At 43.4% G+C, this 22,529-nt stretch overlaps 1 long non-coding RNA gene and 1 pseudogene across 1 annotated transcript; one reads left to right on the forward strand and one right to left on the reverse strand.

Moving 5' to 3' along the window:
• Positions 1–675: 675 nt before the first annotated feature.
• Positions 676–778, reverse strand: LOC120885152 (small nucleolar RNA SNORA70; annotated as a pseudogene).
• Positions 779–16,648: 15,870 nt separating this feature from the next.
• Positions 16,649–17,686, forward strand: LOC144369352 (uncharacterized). The gene is made up of 2 exons (XR_013428882.1): positions 16,649–16,912; positions 17,318–17,686. It is a non-coding gene; the product is annotated as an uncharacterized LOC144369352 (long non-coding RNA).
• Positions 17,687–22,529: the final 4,843 nt, after the last annotated feature.

Consider the following 22,529-nt stretch of genomic DNA (forward strand, 5'->3'; position numbering starts at 1 on the left):
TCAATGATAAAGTGCCCCTGGCTTCAATTCCCAATACAAAAACAACCCCGAAAAAGTCTATATTCTAGTGAGGAGAGAGAGCTAACACAAATGAACTATATAGTATGACAGAAGGTGATAAAGGTGCTTTGGAGAAAATTCAAATCAGGAGTGAAAGGCAGGAAGAAATGCTGAAATGTCTCCCTCCTCTTTTGTTTTAGTAGGCGTAAGTAAGAAAGAAGCTGCCCAGTGGAAACCCTTAGGAGCCAGGGCCTGCCACAGCCATTTGGGATAAGCTCCTTCTCAGCCACCATGTCTCCAAACTCACCTGAATTATGGCCCCACCTCTTTGATATGTGGATATTGTATAGACAGAGAACTCATTCTTTCTCTTCTTTCCTTTTTTCTCCTTCTTGCAGTGATGGGCATCAAACCCAGGGCCTTGTGCATGCTAGGCAAACACTCTACCACTGAGCTATATTCCCCAACCCTAGGACAGGGAACTTAAATGTGGCCCTGCATAGTCTCAGTTACATACTCCTGGTTCTGCAGCATGGTGTGGATGGTCATAAAGACTTGGCCAGTGTGAACCCTGGCCACTGTGCCCTGACACATCCCAAAGACACCCCACATACCAGTCTGGAGCCTAGATTGGTGCCTAGATTGAAGTCAGAGACATGAACGTCCACTGGAAATAGCTGTCTCCAAGGTCCCTGCGGCAACCAAAAAAAAAAAAAAAAACAAACAACTGGTTGCGTGCACCACCAGGGAGGCTACTGTTTGTGGTCACTGTGCACAGCCCCCATGAGTTTTCTCCAGATTTTAGTAAATTGTATTCAAGTGAATATAAAAGTAAAAGGGATACACAGTCTTTAATCATTTCCCTGTGAATTGGGGAGCCGACCCTGTTGTGCCACAAAAGATAAAATGTGTGAATATGACTCATGGCCTGGAGAAAAATAAGCCAAGAGCTCTGAATCCAGCATGTTCTCTGAAAGCCAGAAAAGCCAAGTTCAATGATAGAGGAAAATGGAATTTTACCCTAGACAGAAACACTACAGTTCTGCTTTTATTTTGTTATTTTTTGTGGTGGTGTTGGTTGTTTTGTTTTAGGTACATACCCAGATGCCCAGTCCTTCTTTTATTTTTCAGTTTGAGGTAGGATCTCACTAACTTGCCCTGGCTGGCCTCAAACTTATGATCCTCCTGCCTTAGTTTCCCATGTGGGATTATAGGTGTGTATCACTCTGCCAGATGATAGACTATAGTTCTAAGAAAATAACTGGACTGTGATAAGAGCTAAACTGGGAAGAGGAATGAGCTAAAGAAGCACATTCTCAGCAACTTTTCCTCCTCTGGGCATGGGGCTGGGGAGCAAAGAGTAGGGAAGGAAGACTCTGAGCCAGTTATAGCTGTGTAATCAATGAAAACCACGTGTGTTTCCTCAAGAGGCTCTCTGTCCCCTGATGTAAGCCTGGACATACTACTGACTGAGGCAGGGATCTCGGAATGCTCACCGGCACCATTTTCAGAACCAAGACGTGTGTGTGGTGCGTGCGTGTGTGTGTGTGTGTGTGTGTGTGTGTGTTTGTGTGTATGAGAGAGAGAGAGAGAGAGAGAGAGAGAGAGAGAGAGAGACAACATCACTCAGGACCTTGTATATGCTAGACAAGCACTTTACCACTGAACTATATCCCCAGCCCCTAGAACCAAGACTTTCAAAACTATGAAGTGTTATCATTACCAGAGATGAAACTGGAACACAGGATAAGGCATGTAGCTCAGTGATAAAGTGTTTGCCTAGCATGTGCAAGGCCCTGGGTTTGATCCCCAATACTGAAAGAAGAAAGAAAGAAAAGAAATTGAATACACACACACACACACAAAGGTATTTGGAAGTTTTTGATAGTTTAAGAACAAAATGGGACAAAATAGTAGACTGAAGTAAAAGCTTGTGGTTAAAAGGGAAAGATTAAATATGGGACAGTATGAACACTGGTGTCAACAGGTAGTACCTGTTGTTGTGTTGAGGTTGAAAGATGGACAACAGTTCCTCCACACTAGCCAGCCAAATATGGTGGAGCATGCCTGTAATCCCAGTGGCTCCAGAGGCTGAGGCAGGAGGATCAGTTTAAAGTTCAAAGCCAGCCTCAGCAATTTAGCAAGGCCCTAAGCAACTTAGTGGGACTAAAAAGAGCTGGGGATATGGCTCAGTGGTTAAACCCCCTTGGGTCCAGTCCCTGGTACCAAAAAATTTTAAAACAGTCCACACTAACCTTTAAGACCTTTGAAAGAGTGGTCCGCTATATTCTTTTTGAAGCTGAAGGGGAAATGAGGCCAGATATATACAACCCAAAATGAGTAAGGCTGATAGCTGAACTACACTTAGTGACTTAAATTCCTGGCATCACCTGAACCCTCTAGTTGCCCCCTCTGTTAATTATCAGTTGGGGGAAATTTAAATGGATGTCTAATAGAAGAGGTTCTGGGAGACTTCAGTTTTTGGCTGGCTCTGCTGACCTCCAGATCTACCCTTGGGCAAATGCCTCTACCCCTTGGAATTCTGGCTGCTGTTTCTGCATGAGAAGGGCTTGAACTGATCTCTCTTGGTCCTTCAGGCCCAGACATTCTGTAAAGAAATGATGGGGGACTGGGGTTGTGGCTCAGTGGTAGAGTGCTCACCTCACATGCATGAGGCACTGGGTTTGATCATCAGCACCACATAAAAATAAAATAAAGGTATTGTGTCCACCTACAACCAACCAATCAATCAATCAATAAAAAGAAATGATGGGGCTTTTCCCTTACATCCTGGCCTGATGGTGTAGAAGGAGGTTGGCTACTTAACAGTAGTTCATGCCATCCTTTTCTAAACAGGGTGTTTACTTTTTACTTCCTTTTCACAGAAGGGACCATGGAAATAAGCATAAGAGAAGACCTTTAGGGACCTGAGAAGTGGCTTCACCCCTAAGACACAGAAATGTATGGTGGAGACCACCAGCTTTTAAATTCTGAGAAAGCAGAGTACACCTGTAGTTTTGAAGAATCAGTAGGTTGACCAATACTTTCTGCATGTGGTCTGGCATTGCCCATGAGAAATTATAAAAGTATCCATACTCTTTGACATTAAGGCTCACCTTGTGTCCACCCACTTCTTGCCACTCCCAGGGCACTACCTTGGTTCAGCTATCTTCATCTTGCTCCTGGTTCCCTGCAAGGTTCCACCTGGTATTCCTGCTCCCATTAACTCTTTTCAAGTCTTTTTGTAGCATGTCCGTCTAATACACAAACCTGGCCATATTGTTCTGCTTGGAACCCTTCTGTGGCTTCCCGTTATCTTCAGCTGTTCATTGACAACTAATTGTGTCCATCTTTTATTTTTTTAATGCTTGGGTGATAAAGCAAACATAAAACCCAGCCCCTGGGGAATGAATGTTGCTCGGTTGTAGAGAGGTTTTGATTCCCCAGCACAGCACTGAACACACACAAAAAAAAAAAAGAAAGAAAGAAAATAAAACAGACCCAGCCTTCCTTAACATGATGACAAGGGCCTTAGTCACCTAGTTCTGCTCATTTCTCCATCTACCCTCATCCCTTCCACCCTAACTCTGTTACCCTCTATTTTCCATCCACACTGAATCATTCATTGTTCTAACTGAGCCATGTTTCCTCTCTCCTTTGTTCCATTGTGCATATTGCCCCACCTCACCCCCAACCTTCTTTCTTTTCCCCACTTCCCTGGCTAACCTTCAGGCATCACAGCCTCTGCTTACTTTTCCCTAACATTCTGTGTGCCCCCATCCTTAAAACAAGATTAATATAGTAATAATAGTGGCAGCACTTTGGGCACACATCCATGGTACTGCCTTACTGGAACTGTTGGCTTATTTTGCCCTCTGATGTTTTGTTTGAGAGAGAGAGAGAGAGAGAGAGAGAGAATTTTTAATATTTATTTTTTAGTTTTCGGCTGACACAACATCTTTTTTTGTATGTGGTGCTGAGGATCGAACCTGGGCCGCACGCATGCCAGGCGAGCGCGCTACCGCTTGAGCCACATCCCAAGCCCTGCTCTCTGATGTTACATTCTGAACTTCTTCAATACAGAGAAATGAGTCTTAATTCACCTGTGCACTTCCAGTACCTAGAATACTGCTTGAAACCTCAGAGGTGTTTATAAATATCTTTATAATTATATTTATATTTATAAATATCTGTTGAATGAGTGAATGAAGAAATTAATGAACAGATAGATGAGTGATCTCTCTGATCCTGAACTTGCCATGACAAGCCAGAGTGCAAGGAGGGCCCTGGCCTACACCCTGCTTTTAAGGGAATCTCCTTCATCCTGTGGTCTTGCCAGGGAGACAGTATATACTGTTTAGTGTAGCTTTACACTGTCCAATGCCAGGTGGCAAGGCATGTGGTCCCATGGACACTGGGAATTCACAGATAATCTTCAGAGTCACAAGCAAAATGAAAGCTGCCACTTACCCAGTAATGCTTGTATCCCAAATTTGTTACATCCTTATGGCAAATTTGGTCCAAGCCTATTGATTTAACATAGGGCCCCTTCTACTCAGAATGTGTGCATAGAGCCTTCCCCAGGCTAGATTCTTTGAGCCAGTTCATGTCCTCAGGTTCCTCTTCACCTGGAAGAAAAACTACTTGTCATTAATTGGAACAGGTTATTTTCATACCTGCTTTTGAACTGTATTTTGCAGACTGACAGATCTCTAGATTCTCAAGGACATAATCTGCCTCCATAGGCCTTCTGGAAGCTTCCCATCTGTCTGTTCTCTGATATTTTGCAGTGCAGCCCTGTGTCTCAAGCCAGGATGTCCTGACAGGGAACCTAAGTTAACATATTTTCTACTTCTTCCTGCTGGCATGTTTGTGTGGGCATGTGGGAACCATCACTGTGTGGTAGCTTCTTCCTGCTACCTACAGTCTGTGGTGTCATCACCTTCTGCCTGATGGGGGTTTCCTTTGAGAATAATTCAGTAAGGAATGAATCTTGAGGTATCATTCCTGGTGACGCTGTACATGTGTAATAGAGAGTGAGCATTCTGCCTCCATAGGCCTTCTGCTCGTCATTCCCTGCAAGTTTAACAGCACCCAAGGGAAGGAGTGTTCTGCTCCAGCATCCTCTGGGGAGATATATGGTGTGATTCTAGACACCTGAATCCCAGCCCAGCTCAGCTTCTGTGAGAATGATTTGCTTTTAGACTCACATTTGATTTCAGCAAAACCCTTCATTGAACACACCTGGAAGACATCTCCAATTTCCTGCACATTAGCCAAGGAATTCTAGCTAATGAAAGAAAGCTGTCACTCTTATAGCTAAATTAACACCCTGAAAGTTCAGTGAGTCTTATGTGAATTACTTAAGAGTTAAAATTTCAGCTATGATCTCTGCAATATAAAAATCTGTTTTCCCCAAAACCTCAAAAAAGGGAGAGGGTAGAAAGTCATGCCCATAAATCATATTTCTGACATAGACAACCAAAAAATGGACTTAAAACAAAATAAAACAAGCCAGACACAATGATGAGTTGAAGGTATCCTAATACGGTTGATAAAGTTTGGCAGACAGGAGCTAGGTCTCATGTTTGGTGCTGTCCCTGCCCAGGGCCTCACAGCAATGGAGACATATTCGGTGTTGATTAACAGTCACTGTATTACTGAATGGAAATTTACTGGGGCTCATTGCGCGGCTAGACACCACACTCAAATAGACCTGCCCCATGGGATTCCTCACAAGAACAGATATTTTATGAGAACTGTCACTCTGATGTGATTGAGCTGACAAAGTGAAACCAAATAGATTCTCTCTGCAAAATTTTACAATTGGGACATTTTTTTTTGGCTGGGGAGTTGAACAAAATAATGTGTAATTTGAGGTTTTTAAGTTCTATGAAAATACCAGGGTTTTTTTTGTTGTTGTTGTTGTTGTTTATTTTTTTAAGACAGATGAACCCAGCAGGTGAGCTTGGCAGGAAGTCTGACTGCAGTCCTTGCTGAGAGGATGACACAGACCAAAGAGAGGAAGGAAAACAACAAGCCAGAGCTCTACAGCACTTTGCAGTTGCAGAGCTTTCCAGGTTTCTCTGGAAAATGGAAGAAAAGGAGAGCAAAGGGCAGAAGAAGATGGGTTGACAACTGCCTTCAGAAAGCTGACTCAGGGATTCACCTACTGGTTTGTTTTCTAGGTCGGGGTAAGGAAAGAGGGTGTGCTGGGCTTAGCTGCTTATTGGCAGGACATAGGAAGTCCCTGTGCTAAAGCTGTCCTTAGAGCCACCAGGGAGTCAGGGTGGCCCACTGCCCTGGAAGACATTAGAAAGGGGGACAGAAACTATCCTCCAGAAATGGATGTTTAAACAATACAAGGATTTTGTCTGATTTTGCCCTTAAACCGTTTATATGCATTGATTTCTCAGAATAGGTATTTCACTTACAGTGTTCAAAAAAATAAAATAAGGTAAGCATAGGGTCACATGCTTATAATTCCAGCTACTCAAGAGGCTGAGGCAAGAGTATTGCAAATTCAAGGCCAGCCAGCCTGGTGCAGAGTCTTAAAATAAAAAATAAAAACGACTAGGGATCTAGTACATTTATATATCTAACAAATCAATCTTTGTGGTGCTCGCCTGATCCCAGGAACTCAGGAGGCTGCGGCAGGAAGATTGCCAGTTCGAGGCCAGGCTCAGTAACTTAGTGAGGCCCTAAGCAACTTAGTGAGACCCTGATTCAAAAAAAAAAAAAATGGACTTGGGATGTAACTCAATGGTTATACACCCCTGGATTTAATCCCCAGTGCAGTTTTTCAAAATTTTAGAGGCTATAAGTCTGAAGTCTGAAATAAGTGTCACTAGGCTGAAACCAGGCTTCGGGCAGAGGTGTGCTGGGCTATGTCAGTAAAGCCATGCTCTATCCAGAACTGTAGGGAAGAATTCATTTGTTGTCTCTATCAGTTTCTGGGGACTGCTGACTTACAGTACTTGACTTGCAACTGCAATACTCTTCTCCATGGTCACAATACTGCCTCCTCTGCCACTTGTCAAAGCTTTCTCTCTTTGTCAAAAGGACACCTGTGCTTAGCTCAGTGAAGCACTACTGGGATTCCAGTGATCCGGGAGGCTGAGGCAGGAGGATCACAAGTTCCAGGCCAGTTTTAGTAATTTATCAAGACCCTCCTAACTTAAGGAGACCCTGTGTCAAAATAAAAAGAATTGAGGATGTAGCTTAGTGATAGAGTACTCCTGAGTTCAATCCCCAGTACCATAAAACAAACCAAAAAAAGAAAAAAAAAGAAAAAGATCAGGTATCCTTTTTTTTTTTTTTTTTTTTTTTTTTATACAGGCAGTTGAACCCAGGAGCACTCTACATCTCCAGTCCTTTTATTTTTTTATTTTGACACAGGGATTCCCTAAGTTACTGACACAGGGTCTCAATAAATTACTAAGGCTGGCCTGGAACTTGTGATCCACATCCTCCCAAAGTCAGCCTCAGCTACTTAGTGAGACCCTGACTCAAAATTTTAAAAAAGGGCTGGGAATGTGGCTCAGTGGCTAAACACCTCTGGGTTCGATCCCCTGTGTCCAAAAAAAAAAAAAAAAAAAAGTGCTGGGGATATAGCTCAGTTGGTAGTCAGTTGGTAGAGTACTTGCCTAGCATTCATAAGACCTCTATTCTGAGACCTATACTTTAGAAGACCCCGAACCACAGACATAAAATAATAAATTATTTAAAGAACAAATTATTATTGTGATGATGATGATGATGACGACGATGACAATAATTATGGAGGAACTGTGGATTGAGACCAGGGATTGAGAATGCTGGGCAAGTACTTTACCACTCAACTACACCCCCAGCCCAAGAAACTCTTTTATACATGGTTTGCAGGAATCAATTCTAAAAATATTAGATTGTTTATTTTTAGAGAGTCTTAAAACATCTGTTTTAGCATTATTCATTAGTACTTTTACTAAACTGGAGAAAAGAAAAATTAATTTTATGAATGTATGCTTTAAGAATTATGTTTGGCTGGGTATGGTGGCATACACCTGTATTCCCAGTAGCTCTGAAGGCTGAGACAGTAGGTTTGTGAGTTCAAAGCCAGCCTCAGCAACTTAGTGAAGCTCTAAGCAACTCAGTGACACCCTATCTTTAAATAAAATATAAAAAAGGGATGGGGATGTGGCTCAGTGGTTAAGTGCCCCTGGGTTCAATCTCTGGTACAAAAAAAGAATTATGTTTGTCTTTATTTTACTACTGATCACATTACCAGTCTATTGATATTCCAGGCATGTAATAATTAAATTCACTTAATGTTGGTATTTTGCACACTTCTTTTTTGTTTTTTATTTCATTTTATTTTATTGGCACCAGGAATTGACCCCAGGGGCACTTGACCATTGAACCACATCCCCAGCCCTTCTTATTTTTGAGACAGGGTCTTGCCAAGTTGTTTAGGGCCTCATTAAGTTTCTGAAGTTGGCTTCAAATTTGTGATCCTTCTGCCTCAGCTTCCTGAGTTGCTGGGATTATTACAGACATGCACCACTATGCCCAGCATATACTTTATTTTTAAAAATATGTGTGTATGTATATATATAAAATTTAGTTGTAGATGGACACAATACATTTATTTATTTATTTATTATGTGATGCAGAGTATTGACCTCAATGCTTCACACGTGCAGCAAGTACTCTACCACTGAGCTAGCTCCCAGCATATATAATATTATATATATATATATATATATTTTTTTTTTTGTGTGTGTGTGTGTGTGTGTGTGGTGTCAGGGACTGAACCTAGGGCCTTGTGCATGTGAGGCAAGCACTCTACCAATTGAGCTATATCCCCAGCCCCACCAAGTATATACTTTCAATTTCATAGTTTCACTCATAGATTACAATTTTGTTGTTTTTGAGGGTATAAGTCATATGTATATGGGCCTCCATTTGCTCTCTTTCCTCAAAAGATTAGGGCTGGTAAGGTACGGTGGCACACACCTGTAATCCCAGCAGCTCAAGAGGCTGAGGCAAAAAGATCGCTTGTTTGAGGCCAGCCTTAGCAACTTAACAAGTCCTTGTCTCAAAATAAAAAGGAATGGAGATGTAGCTCTGTGATAAAGTGCCCCTGATTCAACCCCTAATAGTAATTAGAGCTGTTTCTAATTACTTTCTTTCCTCTGTATGACCAGGCACAGTTGGAGGGGTGACATTTTAGGCAATATGTTCTTTGATTAATTAATTAATTAATGATGATGCTAGGATTGAACCCAGGACCTCCTCCTCCCATACCTTCCTTTATGGAACTGCTTACCGCGTGCTTTCTTATTCCTGAATACCTTTCCACATTCCCTCTGATTCTCCTCAACCTTTTGCTTTCAATGCAATAAATATTTATTGACTAAATAAAGCAATGTGAGGTGTGGCTGTCTATAAGGACTTTCACATACATCACCTGCCTGAAGTACAACTGATCACTCAAGGAAGGAAATAGCAGAGAAGGAAATAGACTGAGAAAGTTTGAGGGATGTGACTAAAGTTTAACAGTTAATAACTTGGGGTCTCTTGTGCTAAAGTTCTTGCTCTTTCCACTTCATTTTGTTGCTCTGTGCTAGGTTTTGGGAGCTGCAGCCAAAAGAAATAAATTCTCCTTGCCTTCAAGTTTACAGTTCCCTAGTGGGAAGAGGGGAAAGAAAGAACAAGACATATGGGCCTCAGAGAGGTACACCTCAAAGGTTGTGGTTCTCTAAGGAAAAAAAAAAAAATCCAACTATTTGGGAGAAAAGAAAAGCTTCATGGAATAGGAAAGATTTGGATTGGGCTCTGATTTGGACTGGAGATATAGCAGTTAAGGAAGCATGTCACGGAGCCAATACCATAAACATAGGAGAAAACAGTGGTTTAGTGTGGCTGAAGCTCAGGATCTGTGTTCAAGACAAAAAGGAAATAAGGGGACAGACAGGGCTGTTTTGATGAGGCCTTGGGTGTCAGTTTTGGGATTCTGCATTTTATCCCAGCAACAATGAGTCTACAAAGACTTTTTAGGCAAGAAAAGGGCATGCTGCAAGCTCAGCATTTAAAAGAGAAAAGCACAGGCACCCTGGTGCACACCTGCAATCCCAGTGACTCAGGAGGCTAAGGCAATTGGATCACAAGTTTGAGTCAGCCTCAGCAACTTAAGGAGACCCTAAGCAACTTAATTGAGACACTGTCTCAAAAAATAAAAAGGTCTCAGAGCTGGTAGAGTGACACACGCCTGTAATCCCAGCAGCTCTGGAGGCTGAGACAGTAGGATCGCGAGTTCAAAGCCAGCTTCAGCAAAAGCGAGGTGCTAAGCAACTCAATGAGACTCTGTCTCTAAATAAAATATAAACAAGGGCTGGGGATGTAACTTCGTAGTTGAGTGCCCCTGAGTTCAATCCACAGTACCAAAGGGAAAAAAAAAAAAAAAAAGGACTGGGGATGTAGCTCAGTGGTAGAGCGGCCCTAGATTCCATCCCCAGTATGTACATACGTACATACATACATTTGAGGAAAAGTTAGAAGCATGGAAACCAGTTCAGCAGAGACTCAGTCAATGACGGTGGGAATGGCAATGAGTGAAAATGAATCTGTGGACATGGCATGGCAGTAGAATCTACAGAAGATGACCACAGATTGGCTGTGAAAGAGAAGGCATGAATAAGAGGCCAAACAAACCAAACCTTTATCCTAGATACCTGGGAAAAGAATGTTTTCCTGACATAAGTATTGAAGTCAGGAGATAGGGTGGTCAGGAGGGGATTGAGGCAGCAGGGGTGAGGGTACTGGGAAGGTCAGCAATTCAGTTTATGGACATTATTAGTTGACATACTCGTGTAACGTCCAGAAAGAGAGAACTTGTCAGATCTTGGAAAATCATTTCTGGAGGACAGGAGAGTCTTCGATTAGGGTCAGATTTAAGGGATATCTGCTCTGCGATGGTATTGGAGTTATGGGAGTGTGGACCTGCAGAAGGAGAGAAGGGAACCATCTTTGCCAACTTTGGGAGCTGAGAGGAAAAGGAGACAGTAAAAGAGCTGAAGAAGCAGCCATGGGAAAGGAGGCTCCTTTGAGAGTGACCACCTTGAAGACAGAGATGGGGTGTCTCACCTGGGTGTCTCTTGCATCCATGGCCATGCCTTGTGCACAGCAGGCACAACTCATGGGAGATCTGCTGATTGAGCGAAGGAAGGAAGGGAGGATCCAAAGAGAGATAATAGAATCAAAAAGAAAAGGGAAATGAGCACGTTCAGAAAAAGTGGATAATAATGTAAAATGAAGAGGGCAATGTTGACAAATGGGCTGCCCTCAGCTTTCTCAGTCTTTTTAGAAAACTCAAGTGATCACAGGTGGGGCGCATGGTGACACCACACAGCAGGGACCAGACTCATCCCACTGAGCCACTTACTTCAGGGTCCTGCAGCTCCCAGGTTTGGGTGGTGTGCCCTGCCCTCTGAGTCAGGGAGAACCCATTTCTTATCCTTTGTTTGGCTAACATGAGGGACCGGTCGGTGTTGGTTTTTTTCATGCTGGATTTCTACGGGTGGGGACCCTGGCCTTACAAGGAGGAGTGAGCATGGGTTTTTCCGCCAGCTCCCCAAAACAGGCATTTTCTGAAGCAAGAAAATGGGGTTTGAAAGGAGGAAATGACAAAGGGTGAGACCCTACCTTCAGTCCTAAGTCACCACATCTTCTTTCTCATTTGGGTCCCTCAGCAATCTGGGAATATTCTAGAAGTTTGTGCAGGGAGATAGAATGGGGTCACCATACTGGCTGGCCACCCACATGGACATCCCCATGGTGTCAACTCACCTCAGAACTTAAGTTTGGTCCTCAGCCTTGTCTGGCTCAAGATCTAAATTGGCAACAGGGAACAGATCAGCTCTCTGGGGTCTGACTCACTAACCTAGCGCTCAGATTCTGCTGTACATACAGGGATAATATTTTGAACTCCTTGCCAAAGTGTTCTTTTTTTGTGCTTCCTGTTCCCCTGTGACCCTCCCTTCCCTTGGGATGGCTGGACAATGATGCCTCTTTGGTCTCAAAGCACCATTATAGAGCACAATACAGAGAAAAGACAGCTAAGGACGTGGATGACTCAGAATTTGTCTTTTCCCCTACAGTGGATCAAGTTTTCCCAAACTGGGAAAAGCATGTTGTCTTCAGGCATTTGTAAAGATCTGCATCTACCCCCTGGAATAGTTCAGTTTATGGACATAATTAGTTGACATACTAGTGTAATGTCCAGAAAGAGAGAACTTGGGCACGCATCAATAAATAGCAAATAAAAACCACCATGAGGGGCTGGGGATGTGGCTCAAGCAGTAGCGCGCTCGCTTGGCATGCGTGTGGCCCGGGTTCGATCCTCAGCACCACATACCAACAAAGATGTTGTGTCCGCCGAGAACTAAAAAATAAATATTAAAAATTCTCTCTCTCTCTCTCCTCTCTTAAAAAAAAAAAAAAAAAAAAAAAAAAAAAAAAAACCACCATGACAGGGAGAGAGGCTGCAGGAGAAAGAATGAGAAAAATTTTTTTCCTCCTTTTATTAAAAAAAAAAAAGAGACTGAAAATTGTATAGCTGACTCTGCTGGCAGATAAAACATTCCCTAAAGACTTAGCCAAAAGTCTAAGAATATTTTGGGACTATTGTGGTTTAAGGTACAAATGTCAGCCCTGTCCAAATTTGGTACAACGTTGGGGGCTATTTCGAGCCACGTGAAATGTCAACACCTGTGGTAAGGGACTATTAGCAAAGCAAATGTGAAGTGACTGCACATGTGCCAATGGAAAAAAATCAAACTTGCTGAAGGGGATTGCTGGCCAAATTTCATTTGAAAGGGAGAAAAGATGAACAGAAAAGGCTGTGGGGAGCTGGGCATGATGGCACTGAAACATCAGCTACTCAGGAGGCTGAGGCAGGAGGATCCCAAGTTTGACGTGAGCTTCAGCAAGTCAGCAAGGCCCGAAGCAACTCAGTGAGACCCTATCTCAAAATAAAAAATAAAAAGGACCAGGAATGAAGCTCAGTAGTAGATATATTTCTTAGCATGCTCAAGGTCCTAGGTTCGCTCCCTGATGGAGGAGGGGGGGCTAGTTTGTTCCTCTTTGAAATGAGATGGCAGATCATTTATCCTGATAATCTGTAGTTGTAAGTTAGAATTTGACATAGGCAATGCCATTTTGAAAGATATCCTCCATTTTAGAACAAGAGTCACCTCAAAGTCACTCTGACTCAGCCTGACCTGAACCTCAGATAATACTCCATCATCATGCAAAGAAACCCCCAAAATCCATCATGTTAAGAAAAGAAATTGTTATCTGGGATTGAAATCCTGAAAACACCTAGTTCCTTATGAAGGTGACACCACAGGGACCCTTCCTGACAACCCCTAGCAATAGCCTAATTCCCCCTCCCTCAAATCCCCCATATCTACCCCAGTGGAAGACAGGTCTCAGTCTCCATTGGGACCACCCCTGCAGGTTTGTCCAGAACAAACCTGTGTTATTGTTGAGACACTTCTCTTTATTTCCTTCTTTCGCTTCTTTCCTTACAAGGGTCAGATCTAACAATCAAAACCTCAGGAAATCTTAATCTGGGAAGAGCACTGATCTCCCTTCCTTCTTCAATATTAAGTGCCACCAAATTCTGGATATTGCCAATTCATTACTCAGCAATGGTATCCATTTTTTTTTTCACACAATACCATTTTTATTTATTTATTTATTGTTACATGGTGCTGAGGATCAAACCCAGGGCATAGCACATGCTAGGCAAGGACTCTACCACTGAGCCACAACCCCAGCCCCCAATTTTTTTTTTTTAATCACCTGTCTCAGAGTTCAAACATTGTTTTTTAAATTTTTTTGTTGTTGTTATAGATGAACACAATACCTTTATTTGATTTATTTATCTTTATGTGTGCTGATGATCAAACCCAGTGCCTCACACCTGCTAGGCAAGTGCTCCACCACTGAGCCACAACCCCAGCCCCAGCAATGGTATCCTATGTTTATTATTATATCTGATTCCTAAGAACTCTGAACTCTAAAAGAGTCTTGCTAATACTTCTGTTTTTCGGTTTCCTTTTTCTTTCTTTCTTTTTTTTTTTTTTCTGACAAGGTTCTTTCTAAGTTGCTGAAGCTGTCCTCACACTTACCTCAGCTTTCTGAGTTGCTGGGATTGCAGGAGTATACCATGTGCCTGGCAGGTCTTGCTTGTAAAAAGTTACTTCAGATGTTCGCTTCCTTTGTTGAACTTATCATTCATATTTATGTTCTTATTTTATTTGGAAACATTTCTTACCTACCAAATATAATACCATTTTGTGAGTCACATGTGTTGGAAATATGTTTTCCTGGTTTGTGCATTGTTTCTTTGTCTATTTGGAAGTCTCCAAGCCACATCATCTGAATGGAATGAATGAGGTCACCATAACAGTAATATCAAAATCTCATTAATTCAATTTAATAATCACCTAATTTACTGCTAATAATATGAACATTTACTGAGCATATACTAGGTGCTTTGTGTGCCATTAATCCTCAAAATTACTCTATAAAGTGGGTACCGTTAGGAGTTCCACTTCATAGGTCAAAAAACAAAAATAGGAGAAGATAAGTAATTTGTCCAGTAAGGACAAATTAAGGATTGGAATGTGGATATAGAATCCTGACCTGTCCAGCTTCCATGTCCTAGGTTTCAACCTTGCACTGTCCAGGACAGTAGCCACTTATAGCCATTGAGCACTTGAAATGGGGTCAGCCTGATTTCAGAGAACAAGTATTAAAAAGAAAAATGAGTTATCTCATTAATGTTTGTATTGTTTTCTTTCTTTGTTTGTTTATTTTGGGGTACCAGTGATTGAACTCAGGGGCACTCACTACTAAGCCACATCCCTAGCCCTATTTTGTATTTTAATAGAGACAGGGTCTCACTGAGTTGCTTAGTACCTTGCTAAATTGCTGCGGCTGGCTTTTTTTTTTTTTTTAATAGTAGATGAAACAATACCTTCATTTTTATTTTTATGAGGTGCTGAGGATCAAACCCAATGCTTCACACGTGCTAGGCAAGTGCTCTACCAACTGAGCTACAACCCCAGCCCCTGAGGCTGGCTTTGAACCCCATGATCTTCCTGCCTCAGCCTCCTGAGCCACTGGGATTATAGGCCAGCGATGCACACCAGCCAGTTGCTTATTTATTTTTGAGATAGGGGTCTTGCTATGTTGCCCAGATTGGACTCAACATTCTCTAGGGGCTGGGACTGTGGCTCAGTGGTAGAGTATGTCTAGCATGTGTGAGGTACCGGGTTCAAGCCTCAGCATCACATAAAGAAATAATAAAACAAAGGTATTTTGTCCATCTGAAACTAAAAAAAAAAAAAAAAAAACTAATCTCCAGCCTCAGTTTTCTGAGTAGCTAGGATTATAGGGCTCATTATTTTTTTTTTAATAATTTCAAATATTTGTTCTATTTTTTTACATCTTCATACATGTATTTTGTATAATGCTGAGGATCTCCTTTCACCATCCATGCTATTCCCCTTCATTATTATTTTTTAAATTAATGACATTTTGAAATGATAATGGGGGGAGGAGCTACTGGGGATTGAATTTGGGGCACTCTACCTCTGAGCTACATCCCCAGCCCAGTTCATTTTACTTTTATTTCTTTGGTAACAAGGATTGAACCCATGAGTGTTTAACCACTAAGTAACATCTCCAGCCCTTTTTATTTTTTATTTTGAGACAGGGCCTCCCTAAATTGCTTAGGCAGGCTTTAAATTTACAATCCATTTGCCTCAGCCTCCAGAGTAACTTGGATTACAAATGCACGCCATAGAGCCAGGTTTTTATTATTTTTTAGACAGTTGTGCTAAATTACTCAGACTGGCTTTGAACCCGTTATCTTCCTACCTCAGTCTCCCGAGTGGCTGGCTAGGATTACAGGCATAGGCCAACACTTCCAGCTCTCAATATTTTTGATACACAGGTTCAGTAAAATGTTTTATTGTCTTGTTTTATGTTTTGAATGTTGCTACCAGAAAATTTAAATATGATTCACATATTCTGACAGCACAGTTCTAACCACTTTATTACCCTGCAATCTTTTAGTTGGATGAAGATGGTCTTTGTAGGTGATATGAATCTTCTCTCCCTCAGTAATATCGTACTGTTGGTTCCGTTTAAATTTAAAGTTCAACCTCCAGTTGCTTTTTGCCTGTTTCTACATGAATAGAAATCACCCCAGGGGTGCTGGGAGTGTAGCTGACTGGCCGAGCTCTCGTCCAGCCTGTTCAAGGTCCTGGATTCCGTTCCAACAAGGCAAAAGGGGGTGACGGTGGAGGTCAGGAAATGGGGGTTAAAATGGTAAATTTTCTTATGTACATTTCACCAGAATAAAAAATTTTTAAAAAAGGAATGCATTCTCATATATGCTACCACATGGATGAACCTTGAAAACATTCAACTAAGCAAAACAAGCCTGACACAAAAGGGCAAATATTGCATGATCCCACTTACGTAGAAAAATCTAGATAGGCAAATTCCTAGAGACAGAAAGTAGAGCAAAAGTGACTGGGGGCGGCGGGGAGGGGAAAGGGAAAAAAAAAAAAGAATAAGAATACTGGGGAGCAAATGGCTGCCTGGAAGAGAGGGGAGTGGGCGGCCGCGCGGGTGCGTGGGCGCCAGGGAGCTATGGGGTCGCGCGCGCCGCCCCGCGCTCCCGCCGCGCAGGCGCCTTTGTCCCGGGCGGCGACGCGCACGCCCACCGGTCCCCGCGCCGCGCATCCCCTCCTTCACCATCTTCACCTAACAAAGGGCTGAGAGACGCCCCTTTCCGCACAGCTCTGCGGGCGCTACCGCCCCACACCCGGAGGTCACCCGCAGTGATGAGGTGCGGGGAGGACTTCTGGGCTGCCTGGTGCCCCTTCCCCGCCGCCGTGTCGCCGAGCCTTGGGGCCCCGGGGCGGGGTGACGAGGCGGTTTTGCATTTGCCCCGTTTACCCTCTGAGTAGTTAGGATTTCTTCCCCTGTCTCTGTCTCATGTTCCACCATCCCGATTTGGACTAGCAGGAGTATATACTCCCGCCATAGCTCTCGTATCCACGTACAACTACCCGCACCCGCACGCAGCGTTTGCTTTTGTTTTCTAAAATAGCACCATCAAGTAGGCGAGTCTCCCCAGTACAATGTGGAAACCCCCCAATCCCAGTTTATTCGCTCTTCTGACACGAATCCAGCGCGCGAAGGCACCTCTGTGCATTTAATAATTCTTTTGTTCCCTGTGTTTTGGCACCAGAAATTGCGATGCGATGAATGCGCACCACCCACAGCGGGAACAATCGCCGTTTCTCCCCAGTTGAGTTTGACAACAACTCTCCAACCCCGGGAGCGTCCTGCCAGCCGGCCTAGTGGAAGTGACCTTGTGTCGCTGCTGCCTTTCCGAGATGGCGCCCACCAGCAGTGGCTCTGAATCTTCCTGGCCTCCTCCTCGCCATTTGCACCCTGTCCCTGACGACACTACCCGGTTTTGGAGCCCTGCGCTCCCTGCTGTTCTCCTGCCCAGTCTCTGTTCACTTAACCCCTCCCCCCACATTTTCAATTTCATTTTCCAGAGTTGCCCAGTCTCCCCAGTCCAAGGGGGAAAAAAAAGAACCTGGTCTGCCCAGTGTTATTGTCCTCTTTCTTTCCTTCCATTTTCTATATAATTTGGACAACTTTTCCTCATTAGTTTGTTATTACATGCTCACTGCTCACAATTCAAAGGATAATAGAAACAAAGACAGACAAGCCAGAGGAGGTGGTGCCATGGCATATAATCCTAGAGACCTGGGAGGCTGAGGCAGGAGGATCACAAGGGGAGGCAGCAAAGCCTGGTCATCTTAGCGGGGCCCTGTCTCAAAAATGAAAAGGGCTGGGGATGTAGCACAGTGGTAGAATACCCTGGATTCAATCCCCATTCCCCAACCTGCGCCCTGTCACCTCCACACACACTCAGGCAGCAGAGCCCTGTCTGCTAACCGCTCACTTTCCTCCCTCAAGGCCACCACTGATGCCACTTTCTTGTCTATTTTTCTGGAAAAAAATTATAGCTCTGAATTTATATTCACAACAGTAGCATGAAAGGTACAGACTGCCCTGCAATGCAGCAGAACTTCTTGGAAGGCTACCTGCTCCCTCTGGCTCCTCACCAGCTTCTTAACCATTCTCTTCTGCAGTCCTCACACCACTGCAGCTCCTTGGCTCTAAGGGATGGCACTCATCTCTAGTTTCTTCCAGCAGGTTCTGTATCTTATCAACTTGCTGGGTCCCAACAGTGTGACCTTTCTGACCTTTATCATATCTGTTGTTCTACTCTCTCTTCCTTATTCCTTTGACTCCACCTTCTTTGGGCCTCATTTGTCACCCTGCCAGGTCACTGCAGTAGCTTCCTGACTGCCCCCAACCAAGATTTCATTATTGATCCCTCATCCAGCCACTGGGGGTTGATTCGGTACTTTGTAGCAAATCCTGTTCCTAGGAAACGGCTCTTTCATTTCAGAAGATCTAAAAGGTTTATTGCATGAAAGAAGCACTGGCCTGAGTGATGGGAGGCCAGGGTTAGCACCTGGACCCTGCCTTTTCCTTGCCTGGTACTGCAGTCAGCAAATTGCCCACTTCTCTAGTTTCCTTACCAGATGACCTCCAAGGCTCAGTTGGCTGTAGCTAAGGATGTAATTACAATTCCATTCCTCCCTGGTCATGCCCCATCTTGCTCCCTGTAAGACCCTTTCCCCAGTCAGCCACACTTCACTTTCCCGCTCACAGCACCTCTGGAAAGCCCTTCTTCTGTTTCTTACTGTTTGTTTTTGTGGTACTGAACATAGAACCCAGAGCTTCATGCATGTAAGGCAAGCATTTCACCACTGAGCCACATCTCCAGCCCAATCACTGCTCCACTTTTTTGGTACTGGAGATTGAACCCAGGGGTGCTTAATCACTGGGCCACATCCCCAACCCTTATTATTATTTTATTTAGAGACAAGGAATTGCTGAGTTGCTTAGGGCCTCACTAAATTACTGAGGCTGGCTTTGAACTAAATCCTCCTGCCTCACCTCCCAAGATGCTGGGATTACAGGGGTGAGCTCCCTTCTTATTCTGAACATCCAGATCCTGTTCATCCTTTGTGTCTCCCCAAAGCCTCCTGCATGTCCTCTGGTAGGAAGAATTGCTCTGTCCTTGCAAAGCCACTGTCCTTAGCACTTTATCTGTAGTTCACTAATGTCATTAACTCTTGTGTCTGTTCTGCTGCCATCTACCTATCCTGAACTGCTTTGGGCTTGGTAATTTACATATGGGAGAAGATATGGTTTGGGGAGTCCCAAGACCTGAGCCCATGTATGGCTGTGACACTAAATAGTTATATTACCTTGTATATGTCACTTTGCCTTTTATTTTTATTTATTTATTATTTATTTTTTTTAAAGAAAGAGGGAGAGAGAGAGAGAGAATTTTAATATTTATTTTTTAGTATTTGGCGGACACAACATCTTTGTCTCTATGTGGTGCTGAGGATTGAACCTGGGCCGCACGCATGCCAGGCAAGCGCGCTACCGCTTGAGCCACATCCCCAGCCCCTCACTTTGCCTTTTAAACCTCAATTTCCTTAAGTGTAAAATGAAAATGGTCACCTAGTTCATGGTGTGCTTATGTGATTAGGTGAGACAATATTTATGAGAAAGTGCTTTGTGAACACTAAAGCTATTTACAGATGTAAATAATAATACTAAAAATTAAGAAAAATATTACCCAAGCAGGACATGGTGGTGCAGGCCTGTAATCTCAGCAGCTCAGGAGGCTGAGATAGGAAGATTGTGAGTTCAAAGCTACCCTCAGCAACAAAGAGGTGGTAAGCAACTCAGTGTCTCTAAATAAAAATACAAAATAGGGTTAAGGATGTGGCTCAGTGTTTGAGTGACCCTGAGTTCAATCCTGATACCAAAAAAAAAAAAAAAAAAAAAAAAAACCCAGATGTGGGAAGAATGATTTCCTTTCCAAACAGAATTTTTTTAAAAAGTTGGGAAAAGTATAGAAAATGTAAGGATTTTTTTTTTTTTTTGGCACTGGGGAGGGTACTTACAGGAGATTGAACTCAGGGACACTCAACCACCGAGCTAATCCCCAGCCCTATTTTGTATTTTATTTAGAGATAGGATCTCACTGAGTTGCTTAACACCTCACCATTGCTGAGGCTGGCTTTGAACTTTCAATCCTCCTTCCTCAGCCTCCTGAGCCACGGGGATTACTGGCATGTGCCACCGTGCCCCGCCTAAGGACTCTTTTTCTTAGTTGCTGACTCAAAATTTGGAGGTCAATTTTTAATTATTCCTTTTAAATAAATTACCAGATGGTTTTCAATATACTAGTAAAAGTCAGGCACAGTGACCTATGCTTGTAATCCTAGCAAATTATGAGGCTGAGGCAGGAGGATCTCCATTTTCAGGCCAGCCTCAGCAATTTAGCAAGGACCTGTCTCAAAATAAATAAATAAATAAAAATAAAAAGGATTGGGAAATGTGTCCTAGTGGTAAAAGTGCCCCTGAGTTTAATCTACATTAACACACACACACACACACACACACACACACACACATGCACATTTCTGAAGAATGTTTAATGACATAAAACCCCCAAAATTCAGGATACTGAAAGATGTTTATAGAGAAGTATAAGAAAAGACTTTCCCCACCACTTCCAAAGCTTTTTATTAGGCCTCCAAATGGGGCACCTAGTGCCAAAGAGCTTGGGACACCTTCCAGGGCCTGCGTCTTACACAAATAGCTCCTTTCCTGTCTCCCAAGAGCCAAGGATTCAGGGCGGATGAACCAGAACCCTAGTGCCTCCAGGGAGGCCATGGACTGTCCCAGATCCAAGGACAGGCTTTAGTTTGCCTCTGGGTTCCTGTGGCCTGGCATTCTAGGGTCGTCTGTCCACTAGGAGACCTAGCTGAACTGTGGACCTCAGAAAAACACAACCTCTCGGGTCCAGAGTGGGTTTACAGGAAAGCAGCTCTCCAGATGAAAATCAGGAGGACGAAGCTCAGAGAAAGCGGCCACGTTGGCCACAGGAAAGGGCAGAGTGAGCTCTCACAGGTGGGTGGGGAAGCAAGGGGCTCCAAAGGGAAGGTGGAAGAATTGTAGTAATTTGTCATATGGAGCTATTGTTGCCCAAAGCTCAGTCCTTATCCCTGATGCCAATCCAATAAGGAGGACACGGGTTTGAGAAAAAGGAAAAAGAATGTTTTTTTTTGCTTTGCTAGCAAAGGAAAAACACAGGGGCCTCCTGTCCTAAAGGCTGTGGTTCTGCCCATCAGCAGGAACAGGGGAGGGTATTTAAAGAGATGATTCAGAGAAACTGAGATTAGGGAAGAGAGATGAGGAAGGAGAAGATCAGGGAAAATATATCAGGGAGGAGAAGGTTAGAAAAAGAATATAGGGAGAAGACAGTTGGGAAAAAGGGAAAAAACCTGTAAGTTTCAAAGCCACAAGGGATATATAGTCAAAGCATCAAGTGAATCCCTGTTACAACATGATCATTAAGATAAAGTTGAATGGTGTTATCTTCCATTTCATTCTTAAGGATGAGAGAGGAAAAATATTTTGTTTAAAATATGCTTGCTTTCCCTTATTAAAACTTTTCAAGCTGAGATGTATGTAGTTCAGTGGTAGAGAAAAACAACAGAAATTCTTGTTCATGTGGGACAAGTTTAGCTCCAATTTCTCCCCTCGCCCCTTCTCTTTCTCTTTCTCTCACACACACCCGCCCTTACCCCCTCCCATGCATTGGCAAATCCCAAATCCTGCCAGTCTACCTTCAACACATACACACTGACCAGTTCTCCTTACCTTCTCTCTATCTTGATCTACTGATCCTGGCGCACTTCATTGCAGTAGCCCCTGTCTGGAGTCCCTACATCTATTTCCCAACTCCCAAGTCTGTTCTCCACATTGCTCTCTTCAGAGTGCTCCTTTTTTTTTTTTTTTTTTGAACCAGGAATTGAGATGCATCCTCAGCTCTTTTTTTGGTGGGGGTACAGGGGACTGAACGAACTCAGGGGCACTCGGCCACTGAGCCACATCCCCAGCCCTATTTTGCATTTTATTTAGAGACAGGGTCTCACTGAGTTGCTTAGTGTCTCACTTTTGCTGAGGCTGGCTTTGAACTCGAGATCCTCCTATTTTAGCCTCCAGAGCTGCTGGGATTACAAGGCATGGGCCACTGAGCCCAGCCAGAGTGTTGCTTTTAAAACATAAGTCAGTCACATCATGTCCCTTCTCAAAATTCTCCCCTTCTTACTCAAAGAAAAAGTCAAGTCCTTAGATGGCCACAGTGTTCTCCTAGATGACCTGTCCTGGCTACTTGGCTGATTTTGCCTCCTCCCTTTTGTTGACTGTACTCCCGCCACAGGGGCTTCCTTTCTGTTCCTCAAACACAGTAAAAGTATATGGTTGCCTCAGGGTCTTTGCACCGG

This window comes from Ictidomys tridecemlineatus, chromosome 12, assembly GCF_052094955.1.
Source record: "Ictidomys tridecemlineatus isolate mIctTri1 chromosome 12, mIctTri1.hap1, whole genome shotgun sequence".
Lineage (NCBI taxonomy): Eukaryota > Metazoa > Chordata > Mammalia > Rodentia > Sciuridae > Ictidomys > Ictidomys tridecemlineatus.